The sequence below is a fragment of the Triticum urartu genome, chromosome 3, assembly GCF_003073215.2.
Source record: "Triticum urartu cultivar G1812 chromosome 3, Tu2.1, whole genome shotgun sequence".
Classification (NCBI taxonomy): domain Eukaryota; kingdom Viridiplantae; phylum Streptophyta; class Magnoliopsida; order Poales; family Poaceae; genus Triticum; species Triticum urartu.
This window is the reverse complement of record NC_053024.1, coordinates 81,129,691-81,141,990: the sequence shown is the minus strand read 5'-3', so window position 1 is coordinate 81,141,990 and position 12,300 is coordinate 81,129,691. Positions and strand designations below refer to the sequence as shown.

Here is a 12,300-nt window from a genome sequence, read left to right as displayed (position 1 = left end):
CATGGCCCGTTGCACACGATTTCTACTTGGTGAACGATGACCCCCCCCCCCAAATAGCCAACCCACTCGAGTAAATAGTTCTAGAAACTGTGTGTGGTTGGGGTGTGCGTAGCCCTGTGAGGTACTAGTACAACAATGGTTAACAAACTAATAGTAATTTAGTTTTGCCACAAACTTGTGGGGTCTTTCTGATGTTGGAATCTTTATACCTTCTTATATTTAATAATTGGGGGCTCCTTTCGAGCCTCCTTGTTGATCCTAAAAAACTGCTTAAAACTAATTGTGGGATTTATATTTTACTTTTACAATAAAAAAAGAGGAATAAAGTTATATTTTGAATTATGTACGGCTGTATCACCTTGATGCATCATTTGAGCCAATAATATTCTTCATATCATGTTTTTCAACCATGAAAAACATATAAAATATAAAAATATGAAGCTCTTATTGATTATTTATGTGTCTCATTAATTGCTAGCCATGTGGAGTTGCACGGGTTGATGACTAGTTGCTATTAATGATGAAACAATGTCTATAACCAATACTGATGTTGAGTATGATATGCCTATTACTTATGATAAAATTCATGATTGGGATGACGATTGTGATGCATCTTATGATATTGAAAATCTATCTGGAGCCAATGAGGATTAGGAGGGAGGAGCAAGATGCAAGGACTTGTATTATCACAATGTTGGCGTTAACCATACAGCATGCTCCTTACAAAAATGCAATATGAAATAATGAATACAATTACGACACCAAGCAACCTTTTTTGGGTTTGAAGTGTAACTTACCCCTTGATTGGATAAGTTTTGATGATTATTTTCTATTATACTAGGAGGAAGAAAGAATCTCTATGCTTGCACAATGGACTAGGGTAGGACCACACACAGAGCAAATGAATGAAAGAAAGCATTTATGTTTCAAAAAGCCAATGCATAAAAACGAAGTTTAATGTCACTCATACATTCCCGGAAGTGAGCACGACACGTTTGTTTAACTGAAAAAAGATACATTAACATGGTGGCAATCTAAGTAGAGTGCTCTTGATCACCATTCTAACATGACTGGGCATTATTGTTGCAAAAGCAGTGTATAACTGCTACTTTTCTATCCCCTGTGGATGCATGCTTCGTACATCTATTCCACTGGATCAACAAAAAGCATTCTTATAGTATCCTTGATTGTCTCTGAATTAGTGTATGCGTCGGTATGCTTGCACATGTTATCCACGGTTCTTGAAAGGTCAAGTATAATTTGTGGCACAACCATTGGTTGATCTATCAATTCCAAATAATGTTTTAATATATCTTTCCATGAATTCTCAATAAGTTCCTTTATCTCTTTACACGCGTCATCTTTTGTCGTCTCATGCTCCTTCATGTAAGATTGGATAGTAGATGCACAATGGATCCCTTGTTGCTCACGCTCCAAAATATAATGGTAGAAAATGTCAATTATGTTTTAGTACAATAGCTAGTTTAATCACATATAATGGTAGAAGGTGTCAATTATATTTTAGTACAATAGCTAGTTTAATCAAAGGGATGTTCAGAAGACCTCTAAAAGAAATTAAAAAAAGACATTTGTGTTCCACTTTGCCGCTCCTCACTTGAGATCTCATAATGCAAAGGGCTATGTTTCACCTTTCTTTAGTGAATTTATTTGCTACCATCGATCAAGATACATAAGACAAGGAAACTTGTAAACATAGCAGCCAATGTATATATTACACATGACACACATGTTTCATGGGCCCCACTCTCTACGATGAATGCCATCGTATTCATCGTCATGCCTAGGTCGGGCATGCTTAGTCCAGTTTCACTTCAAGCTTGCATAGCTAAGCAAGATTGAAAATGGTTATAGCTTCCATTTAAAAAAATGTCTATTAAAGTTTAAATATTCTAGCAATACCATAACAATATGTGGTTATCACCATGGAAGCATGCAAAAAGATACATATGTGCCTTAAATTGTCACGGTAAATATGATTGAATATTTATTGTGTATAGCTACTTCTTTAAACACATGACAGTAATTATGTTCAAATCGCTGCAAAACTTTCCCAAGATGCATGCAAAATATCCATTTGAAGTCAAGTACATCTCTAAGAATGTGTACCTCTGTTGATGCCATGTCGTTCCTGAGCCGTACAAATATAGCAAAAGACTTGAGAAGTTTCGCCTCGCTAGAAAGCCAATTGAAAGTCAACGCATTTATGTTATCCATGCAAACGAGAAAAGCACATGCTACCACAGATGTCCCAATACTTATCGTTGAAACTTCAAGATGTTCGCTTATTTTCTTTGGCACATATTTTTCATCACGCCATTTTAGTTCAGCGTTGTATGCTTGAACTAATTTCTTGAACTGCATTGTTTCAAAATTAATCACCCAAAATGTTTGTAATATTGCTAAGAATTACAAAATGATTAAAATTGTTTGAAACAAAGATACGAAATTGAAATTATCCATTGTCCATCTACATGTTTGGTATATATAAAGTTATCTTGTCATCCAAAACTTCAACAGTTACATTTGCGGGGAATGGACACAAGAAAATTTTACTAGGGAATATGGTTTTCATGAAAAATATCAACATTAACACTAACTCTTTCATGAAAAGCAATACCATTTTAGTGAATTATTGTAAGTCATACTATAATTTTTTGGAAACCTAGTACAAACACAGCTCAGATACACACACGTAGAGCCCGCTCGCCCACACACACAATGTACACAAGCATGCACACCCTAGCCCTATGGGCTCCTCTGAGAGGCTAAGCCAAAAAATCTTGAGATCAATGAAGTTACCACGGACAACTTGTAGGGAACGTCGACTCCCAATGAACAAAAAGCTTGGAATAAATCTAGTAAAATGGAAGCACCCTTTCAAAGTATAGGACTTAAACCCCAGTTGATAGGTTCACCACAAGGAATCTAATCTTCCGAGCTATGCTCAATTCGTTGATACTATGAAATTTTCAAACAACATATGGGAAAATGAAAGATAATTACAGTGCCAAGAAGTCAATTGGTGGGTTAATTTTGTACTCTCATGAAATGTTTAAAGGTGTGTTCTATTTTGGTAAGTCATATCTTGTTCAAAAAATGTATGTGATAACATCTGATTTTTCTAAATTGAAGACCTTGTCCCATTTCTCTATTTTAAAATAAGTTAAAATTACATACATGTGAACTAGCTAGGTTTATCACACGACCTACATCCAAATTGTTTCATTGAAAGTACATCCAACTCCCTAAATGGATATTGATTACTAACGAAAATGTGTGGTGGACTAATAAATATATTGTTCAAATGTATAATTGTGTTTCAACTCTAACAACTAGAAAATTAATGTTATTGGCAGTCACCCACGTGAATAAGAGAAGAAGAGACCACACTTGTTGATGATAAAATTATATATTCCAAAGGTTCCTAATGATCCAAGTATTATATTTATTATAGAACAAATTGTATCGGGCGTGACACATCTTATAGCAGGTGAGAAAGCTTAACATTGTTCTAATGCTTAACCGTTATCACCCGTAGCTACACAAGATTAACTTCCTGAGTGTCAGTTATTAACCACTAGTATATGGAATAGAAGATTGAAATTCTACGAGTCAATGAGTTCAGTGGAAACCACTATCCTAGTACTCCCTGCATCCCCTTATATAAGGCCACTTCATATTTTTATATCTAACTTTGACCATTAATTTTACCAATAAAACATGAGTTATATGCCACAAAAAGTATGTCAGTGAATGCACATTTTAAAGCACTTTCTAATGGTATGTTTTGTATGACATATATCCATATTTTGTTGACCAAAATTATGAATCAAAGTTTGACACGAAAAACAAAGTGGCCTTGCATAAGGGCATTGGAGGGAGTATTTTTTCCTACAATACTTATTTCAAAGTTTGAATTATCTAGAATTTCCATCTAGATCGATTGGTCATTATATCAGTTCAACCAAGACTTGGTTTAGATTTTAGTACACCGTCTCATTAATTTTGTAGAAGTGTTTGGGTTATGTACCAAATGCATAGGGCTGGAATCGCAACCTGTATCCAACCATCTATAGGTATCGACTTAAGTTTGATATGTATGTATGAGTGCTTGAGTAGCAACTGCAATTTGGATCTCGGGCAACGTCACCCGGGGCCACATAATTACGAAATGGGATTGTTGCAATAATGACAATTTCTATGTGATGACTATTTATAACTGGCTCTAACGCTAAGAAACACGAAGCATTACAAAAGGCTCACCGGGTCATCATAGTCCTACATGTTCTAGTTCCACTATTTGAAGCGAAAGTTAAGTATTTTCTCTTGTAGACTTGCAAACAGATCTATATGGTTTTAATTTATTTACTTAAAGTATGTTACCATTTTTACTTTATATCAGCCTAACAACATTAATAAAATATACCACTTCTAGTCTTAGCTAGATCATGGTATTTCATCTTGGCAGCACACGGCGACCAAATATTAGTAAGAGAATGCATATTAAAATATACTAAGTGCACATTTCAATATGCCAAACTAGTTTTCTATGGTAAAATATAATACTTGCCGATTCTTTAAGATAAACCACGCGGTAGCTCTTCTCAGGTCCTAAATGCTCCTCAAAAGAATGAAATGTTTCCAACAAATATAAGTAGATATCCTTCATGTATTCTGGAAGCACATCTATTGCACCTTCATCCCACCTGCATTTCACTATGTTATACCATACTACTACTAATTAATAAAGCAATACTCATACTGCATTTAAAAAACTTCGAGAATGAAATGAATTTGTGTTTCTACAAAAATTTAATACAGTTAAATGAATAATTAACAAAAGTACTTTCCTTCATATCTTATAAAAATATCGCTCCATGACGATGTCCCAGTTTTCACTCTAATGTTTACATGTGCATTAATAAATTGTTTCTTGAACTAGAAATACCATAATCCAATGGTTCTACATTTTTTATATTTTGTTGCCAAAATGGAATTACTTATAGTTCTAAAATATTTATTTATTTATGGAGTTGTAGTGTAACTAGTGTGTGAGGTACAATGTTTATTACGTAGACAACTTAATATAACTATTTCACTTTTTCTAAAGAAAAATTGTATTAAGACACAAGGTACAAAAAATATAGTAATATAGCTAATATGCCATCCCAATAGAATCATGGGCGTCATGAGGACATACCCGACATAATACATTCTACTCATAATGCAACACTTCACTATTTCTTTTCTGTTTGTATGACTCGATATTGCTATTTATCTTCATGCTTATTATAATATATATATTTAGTTCATATATTAAAAATATTATAAAACACATGTATTGTAATTATTAGAAAAAACTAATTGGTGAAGGGAAGGAGGATTTAACCTATTAATTGCTTCTACAATTTGCATGCTCTCTTTAGTGCTACCATAGGTGTCCAATATGTCATCTATTATAGTCATGAAAGCAGTGATCTTTGTTGCTATAATACGAGAATAAGAATATTTGCGATTGTAGCTAGTTCCATTTATCCAAAAATAAGTTTCTACTATTCTATCTCTTATGAAACTCAAATTTGATCCGACGCTCAGTTTCTGCCACCACCTAGAATGAACATAACATAAGTCAGTTGGCATTCTTATGACTAGAAGAAAAAGAATGCATTGTAGAATAATTTCAAGAAGAGAATTATAAAAGAAACTTACAAGGTGACCTCTTTTAACTCCGCACAGAAATGAAATTGAAGAATATTAAAATTCAATTTCGCAAGCTCCAATATGGCTTCATTTCGTGTAGCCTCTTTTTCATAACAAGGTATGTAGCTTCTTGCTTCTAATATCCTAACCCTTCTAAAAGGAGGTGTAAGAAGGGCAGAAGACACTTCCTCTACAAATGGTGATTCCAAATGTTCTAATGCACCAAGGAGGTGTTTTTAGTGAAATAGATTGCCTTGTCAAGTACTTGCTCTCCCTTGATCCTCATATGTGCTGCACTATATAAGCTCAATAAACTATTTGTATCCGATTGAAAGAAATCTCCTTGTTTGTCTTGAAATTTATTGAATACATCTGCAATGATTATTGAAAATGGACATTAATAATTTCCAAAAAATTAATGTTTGATTGCTATATATCTTGGTTGCGTAAGTTTATGAGGCCTTACCAGATGAGACGTCATATCTATTTTTCTGCAAAAGATAAAATCAAAGTGAAACCAACTGTAGATTATTATCATCATAATCAGAGTTCAAAACGCCATCCAGTAGTTCCCCGATCTCATTCTCATAGTGGTAGTCCAAGCCAAGTCGTTCAAGCAAGAGTATAAGCTCTGTTACTTTTTGTATTCCATTTGACTCTTTTATTACTGTTCTTACTTGCTCCAATAAAACTTCCATTCTTTCTTTCATTTGAGGTTGCTGCAATAATATAAATGGTATTACTAATCAATCATGTGGACCACTAATGCTTTGCATCATAGTGTTTGCCATAATGCTACAATTTCAAGAACTGTGATGAACATGACACACCTTTAAAATATCTTAACAAACTAGAACATTTATTTCTAAGTTAGTTGATTCTTATTTTTTAGTCAATGTTCTAACCATTTAATATCTATGTAATGAAATTTGGATAGCCACACATTCAATATATTATAGCAATTTTAGTTCTAGAAATATGCAATGAGGCAGTTGCATGGTTTTACAAATAAACTTCAAATGGTGTGCAACTCTTGGTTTTACGATATGCTACTTGGCCAATTTAAAAATAATAGTTGCTCTCAAATAACTATGAAATATTATATAAGAAAAACATTCTTAATTAATACAAATAATGGTAGAATCTAATTTATACCTAATATGGTGACTATTGTTGTAAAAGTTTCGACCGAGAAAAATAATTCTTTCACACATAAAAAGATGTTACAACTAATTAAAACCTATACCCATCACACAGTAAACATTGCATAGCATCGAAACAAATCATGGGTGTTTTCTAGCATTTGTTTGTTGAACGCTATTTGTGATAACAAATCCTCATGATAGTGCAGACTGTCATTTAGAAAAACAATTTAATGTTGCATTGTACTCCCTCCGTCCGGGTTTATTAGGCCCCCTTGTATTTTGGGCCAAATTTTGACTCTAGATTTGATTTGTAAAATATAAGTAATATTTCAAACAAAATTATATTGTCGTATTCATATTCAAAGGAAGTTTTCAGTGACACGTTTTGCTACATATAATTCATATTATGTTACACAAATGTATGGTCAAACTTAGGCTCAAAATGTGAATGTGTCTAATAAACACAGACGGAGGGAGTACAAATAATGTATTTTGTGTGTACAACGTGGCATAGTATGATTGTCATGTTTTCACGAGAAAAGCTAAATCATGAGTTTACTTAATAGATATAATAATTTTTCTTTAAAATTGGGTCGACGTGTGCATGCATGCATGTTTGCTGTTGCATTGGTTCGGCAAATTGAAGTCATCTGTGTATTTACCTAAATAAGCCGGTGTCATGCAAAAAATATTTCCAATACCCTATAGTTATCTCCAAATGATTGTGACATCTACTTTATATGTAGTACTACGAGTATGTACAGTAATACCTTCCCTGAAGATTGTGGCTGGTGTGTAAGGAAGTAATCTCCCCACAAAGTCGGGTGAAAAGTTGCCATCGTCTCCTCCTGGCCGGAACAGTCCGTGTGAGCTGCTGCCATCGAGTTGTTTGGATATACGAATGATTCGGAGAACAAAGTGAGAGGTGTACTTGGAAGTACTGTACTGTGTGGAGGTGCTGCCCGTGCTGGTATATATAGAGATACCCAGGCCGACTTGTCCTCTTGTCCTTTTGTTGGCAAAAAGGACAAAAATATTAGTAACATGGAGTCGTGTACGTATCAACTCTCAGGGTTCAACGTTTATAAATCAAGTCGGATCCGGAGCAACGAGAAAAAAAGAGTATTATTCACGGTGAGAATAACTTCAACACTAACATGTTCAACTCAGCAAATTTGCTTTTATGACAATGATTTAGTGAGGAGAGAGTTGAATTGAGTAACATAACTAGTTACTCATACTATGAGTAACATCACACATGCCAAGACAAGATGAGTCTAGAAGCTAATAAATAAAGTATTGCATGACACCACACATATGTTGATCCCCACTATGGAGGTGGTAACATAGACTAGTAACATATGCATGTTACTAATCAAAGTTACTCCCCATTGTGAGTAGTCTATATATGCGTGGGAGGAGTACCTGGTCTAGAGGTTCTTCTCTCTCCTTGTTCATTTATATTTTCTTGGAATCATTTGAATCTACGATATGTCTAACATTTGTGTTCCAGGTGACAAGATCTTCAAAACAATAGCAATATTGAAAATGTTGATCCATTGGAACTTGGTGACAATTTTATGCAACCTTTGTGAAAATGTTGTGGGTACATGAGATATTATACGTTTTATATTATATTATGATAAGTATATTTTCTTCGAAAACAATTGGATCCTATTTATAATTTTGTGTAACTCTTATATGAGACTTGTGGCACCAGATGAACACTAGTATTTGTCGAGACTTATGGCACTCGATGAACACTAGTATTTGTCGAGACCTGACAGAGAAGCCCCCCCCCCCCCTGTTCGCTTGATAGGGTGATACGGGTGTGTCGCCCTCATCACCACCGCGCCACAGCCCTCCTCCCCACCACCCCCTCGCCGCTGCCGGACGGTGCTGCTTAAGAGAAGCCGCGTGTGGGGCAGGTGGCGGGACCTTTCTCCCATGTCTCATGATCTCCCTGTCCACATTCTCGTTTTTCGCCGTGGCCATGGCAAGGTGGGTCGGTGGCCTCTCATCAGCGTGTGGTCGTTGCTTGGAGCTTGTCTCGCCCAGGAGGGGCTTGATGGGGGTCGCTTGACTCGGGATTGGGTGGGCTCGGCCAGATGGGTTGTAGTTCCTCGATCCTGTTCTTGGACAGTGGTATACCGCTGGTGGATTCTTCTATTGCCCAGATCTAGGTGGGGAGTCCCCTTGGGTGTGAAAGGAGGCACCTTTCCATCCCGTCGTGGCAGTCGATGGCCATGGCAGCGGGCAGCAGGTGGTGGCACGAGCGGTGGTGCGGGGTTGGGAGCTCTTGTATGCCGGGCTGACGACCGCGGTTATTGTGGTTGCGCGGTTGGCTTTGCGGTGAGCAACACGACAATATTCTCCATGGCTATGAGGGTAAGGAGGTGAGGGGCGCCGGGAGATCCTGTTGTCATTATGGCTTCGACAATGACGGCTCCATGGTCAAGATTTAGGGGACCCGTGCTAGCACGGCGACCCTTCCCTCGGGTTGGCTCGGTTTGGTAGCTCGGGTGTGCAAATGAGGCTATGAGCGAAAGCTCCACGCTGGCGATGGTGATGCATGCGGTTGTCTCTTCCCTCTAGGGGCATGAGTGTGTCTCCCCTCTTCGCGTGAGTGTTTTAGGATTGATGGTAGGTGCATGTTGCATCGTTACCCCCTTCGGGGTGTCACTGGGGAGCTCGGGTACCTACTGGTTGCAGTGTGCCAACTTTAGATTTGCTTTGACCCTTGCGTGAAGCTTCTTTGACTAGTGTGTTGTGGATTAGTTGGTCTCCTACCATACATGTGTCCTTGTTGTCACCATTATCGGTCCTCGATATGCGCTGGTAGGGTCGGTGCCCCACAGCGGGAGCAAGAAGGCAAGCGACCCTCTCTGGTGATAGCTGAAGGAAATATGCCCTAGAGGCAATAATAAAGTTATTATTTATTTCCTTATATCATGATAAATGTTTATTATTCATGCTAGAATTGTATTAACCGGAAACATAATACATGTGTGAATACATAGACAAATAGAGTGTCACTAGTATGCCTCTACTAGACTAGCTCGTTAATCAAAGATGGTTATGTTTCCTAACCATGGACAAAGAGTTGTTATTTGATTAACGGGATCACATCATTAGGTGAATGATCTAATTGACATGACCCATTCCATTAGCTTAGCACCCGATCGTTTAGTATGTTGCTATTGCTTTCTTCATGACTTATACATGTTCCTATGACTATGAGATTATGCAACTCCCGTTTGCCGAAGGAACACTTTGTGTGCTACCAAACGTCACAACGTAACTGGGTGATTATAAAGGTGCTCTACAGGTGTCTCCAAAGGTACATGTTGGGTTGGCGTATTTCGAGATTAGGATTTGTCACTCCGATTGTCGGAGAGGTATCTCTGGGCCCTCTCGGTAATGCACATCACATGAGCCTTGCAAGCATTGCAACTAATGAGTTAGTTGTGAGATGATGTATTACGGAACGAGTAAAGAGACTTGTCGGTAACGAGACTGAAGTAGGTATTGAGATACCGACGATCGAATCTCGGGCAAGTAACATACCGATGACAAAGGGAACAACGTATGTTGTTATGCGGTCTGACCGATAAAAGATCTTCGTAGAATATGTAGGAGCCAATATGAGCATCCAGGTTCCGCTATTGGTTATTTACCGGAGACGTGTCTCGGTCATGTCTACATTGTTCTCGAACCCGTAGGGTCCGCACGCTTAAGGTTTTGATGACAGTTATATTATGAGTTTATGCATTTTGATGTACCGAAGTTTGTTCGGAGTCCCGGATGTGATCACGGACATGACGAGGAGTCTCGAAATGGTCGAGACATAAAGATTGATATATTGGAAGCCTATATTTGGATATCGGAAGTGTTCCGGGTGAAATCGGGATTTTACCGGAGTACCGGGAGGTTACCGGAACCCCCCAGAAGGTATATGGGCCTTAGTGGGCTTTAGTGGAAGAGAGGAGAGGTGGCCAGGGCTGGGCCGTGCGCCCCTCCCCCCCCCCTAGTCCGAATAGGACAAGGAGAGGGGGCCGGCGCCCCCTTCCTTCTCTCTCTCCTCTTTCCCCCCTCCCGAATCCTATTCCAACTAGGAAAGGGGGGGAATCCTACTCCCAGAGGGAGTAGGACTCCTCCTGGCGCGCCCTCTCCTAGCCGGCCGCACCCCCCCCCTTTGATCCTTTATATACGGAGGCAGGGAGCACCCCTAGACACACAAGTTGATCCACATGATCATATTCTTAGCCGTGTGCGGTGCCCCCTTCCATCATAGTCCTCGATAATATTGTAGCGGTGCTTAGGCGAAGCCCTACGACGGTAGTACATCAAGATCGTCACCACGCCGTCGTGCTGACGGAACTCTTCCCCGACACTTTGCTGGATCGGAGTCCGGGGATCGTCATCGAGCTGAACGTGTGCTAGAACTCGGAGGTGCCATAGTTTCGGTGCTTGATCGGTCGGGCCGTGAAGACGTATGACTACATCAACCACGTTGTGCTAACGCTTCCGTTGTCGATCTACAAGGGTAGGTAGATCACACTCTCCCCTCTCGTTGCTATGTATCATCATGATCTTGCGTGTGCGTAGGAAAATTTTCGAAATTACTACGTTCCCCAACAATAGCTTGGTGTGTTCGGTGCAACAGGGTTTGTTGGTTTTCCAAAGCGGCGATGTTTTGTCCCTGTCTAGTATTCTAGGTCGCCTTTTGTTAGGTGCAGGGCCTACAACTTTTATGCTCGGGCGTTTCCGCTTATATCTCGGATGTCGTTTTTCCCTTTTGAGCTCCTTGTATGGAGATTTTCTCACCACTTTGTATGGATTAGGCTTGGGTGAAAGCCTGTTTCAAGACTTATGTGTGTACTCGAGATCTTTTGAGTAATTAATGTGGAGCTTTGTGAAGTTTATGTGAGGCTTGATTAAAAACATTGATGTAATATTTTTTGGAGGAAAAACACATTAATTTAACTTGGTGTGACTGTAGACTATTGTGATTTGTAGAACTTGTGTGGAACCATTGTGGTGTCATCTGTTCGTATGTTGACGAAGAGAAATGGTGCATCTACGCGTTGGTAGATCTGCCTCCCACCACCATCAAATTTGACACATAATAGGACTATTGCAACTATTAAGAAACATACGCAGATTTGTCTGCTTAGATCACGGTTGGGCAAACACCAGCCAGAAAGTTTAGAAACTCCGCTTTGACTTACTATAAGTACACTTTTAGACTGGTCATAGTGGGAAGCAACTTATACTAGTGCCATGCATATGACACAAGTCTAAGTTACTATCTTTATAATGCAAAGTAACATAGTAATACTAGTGTCATTTATTAGCTCATACACTCATTTTGCCTTAGAAAGCGCTGTGTAGTACCACAAGCACCTTTTTCCTTATTAAATCTTTGCCACAT

The 12,300-nt window shown here is 38.5% G+C and overlaps 1 pseudogene; it reads right to left on the bottom strand.

Moving 5' to 3' along the window:
* Positions 1-1,143: 1,143 nt before the first annotated feature.
* On the bottom strand, positions 1,144-7,705 carry LOC125548025 (annotated as a pseudogene).
* Between the last annotated feature and the right edge of the window lie 4,595 nt (positions 7,706-12,300).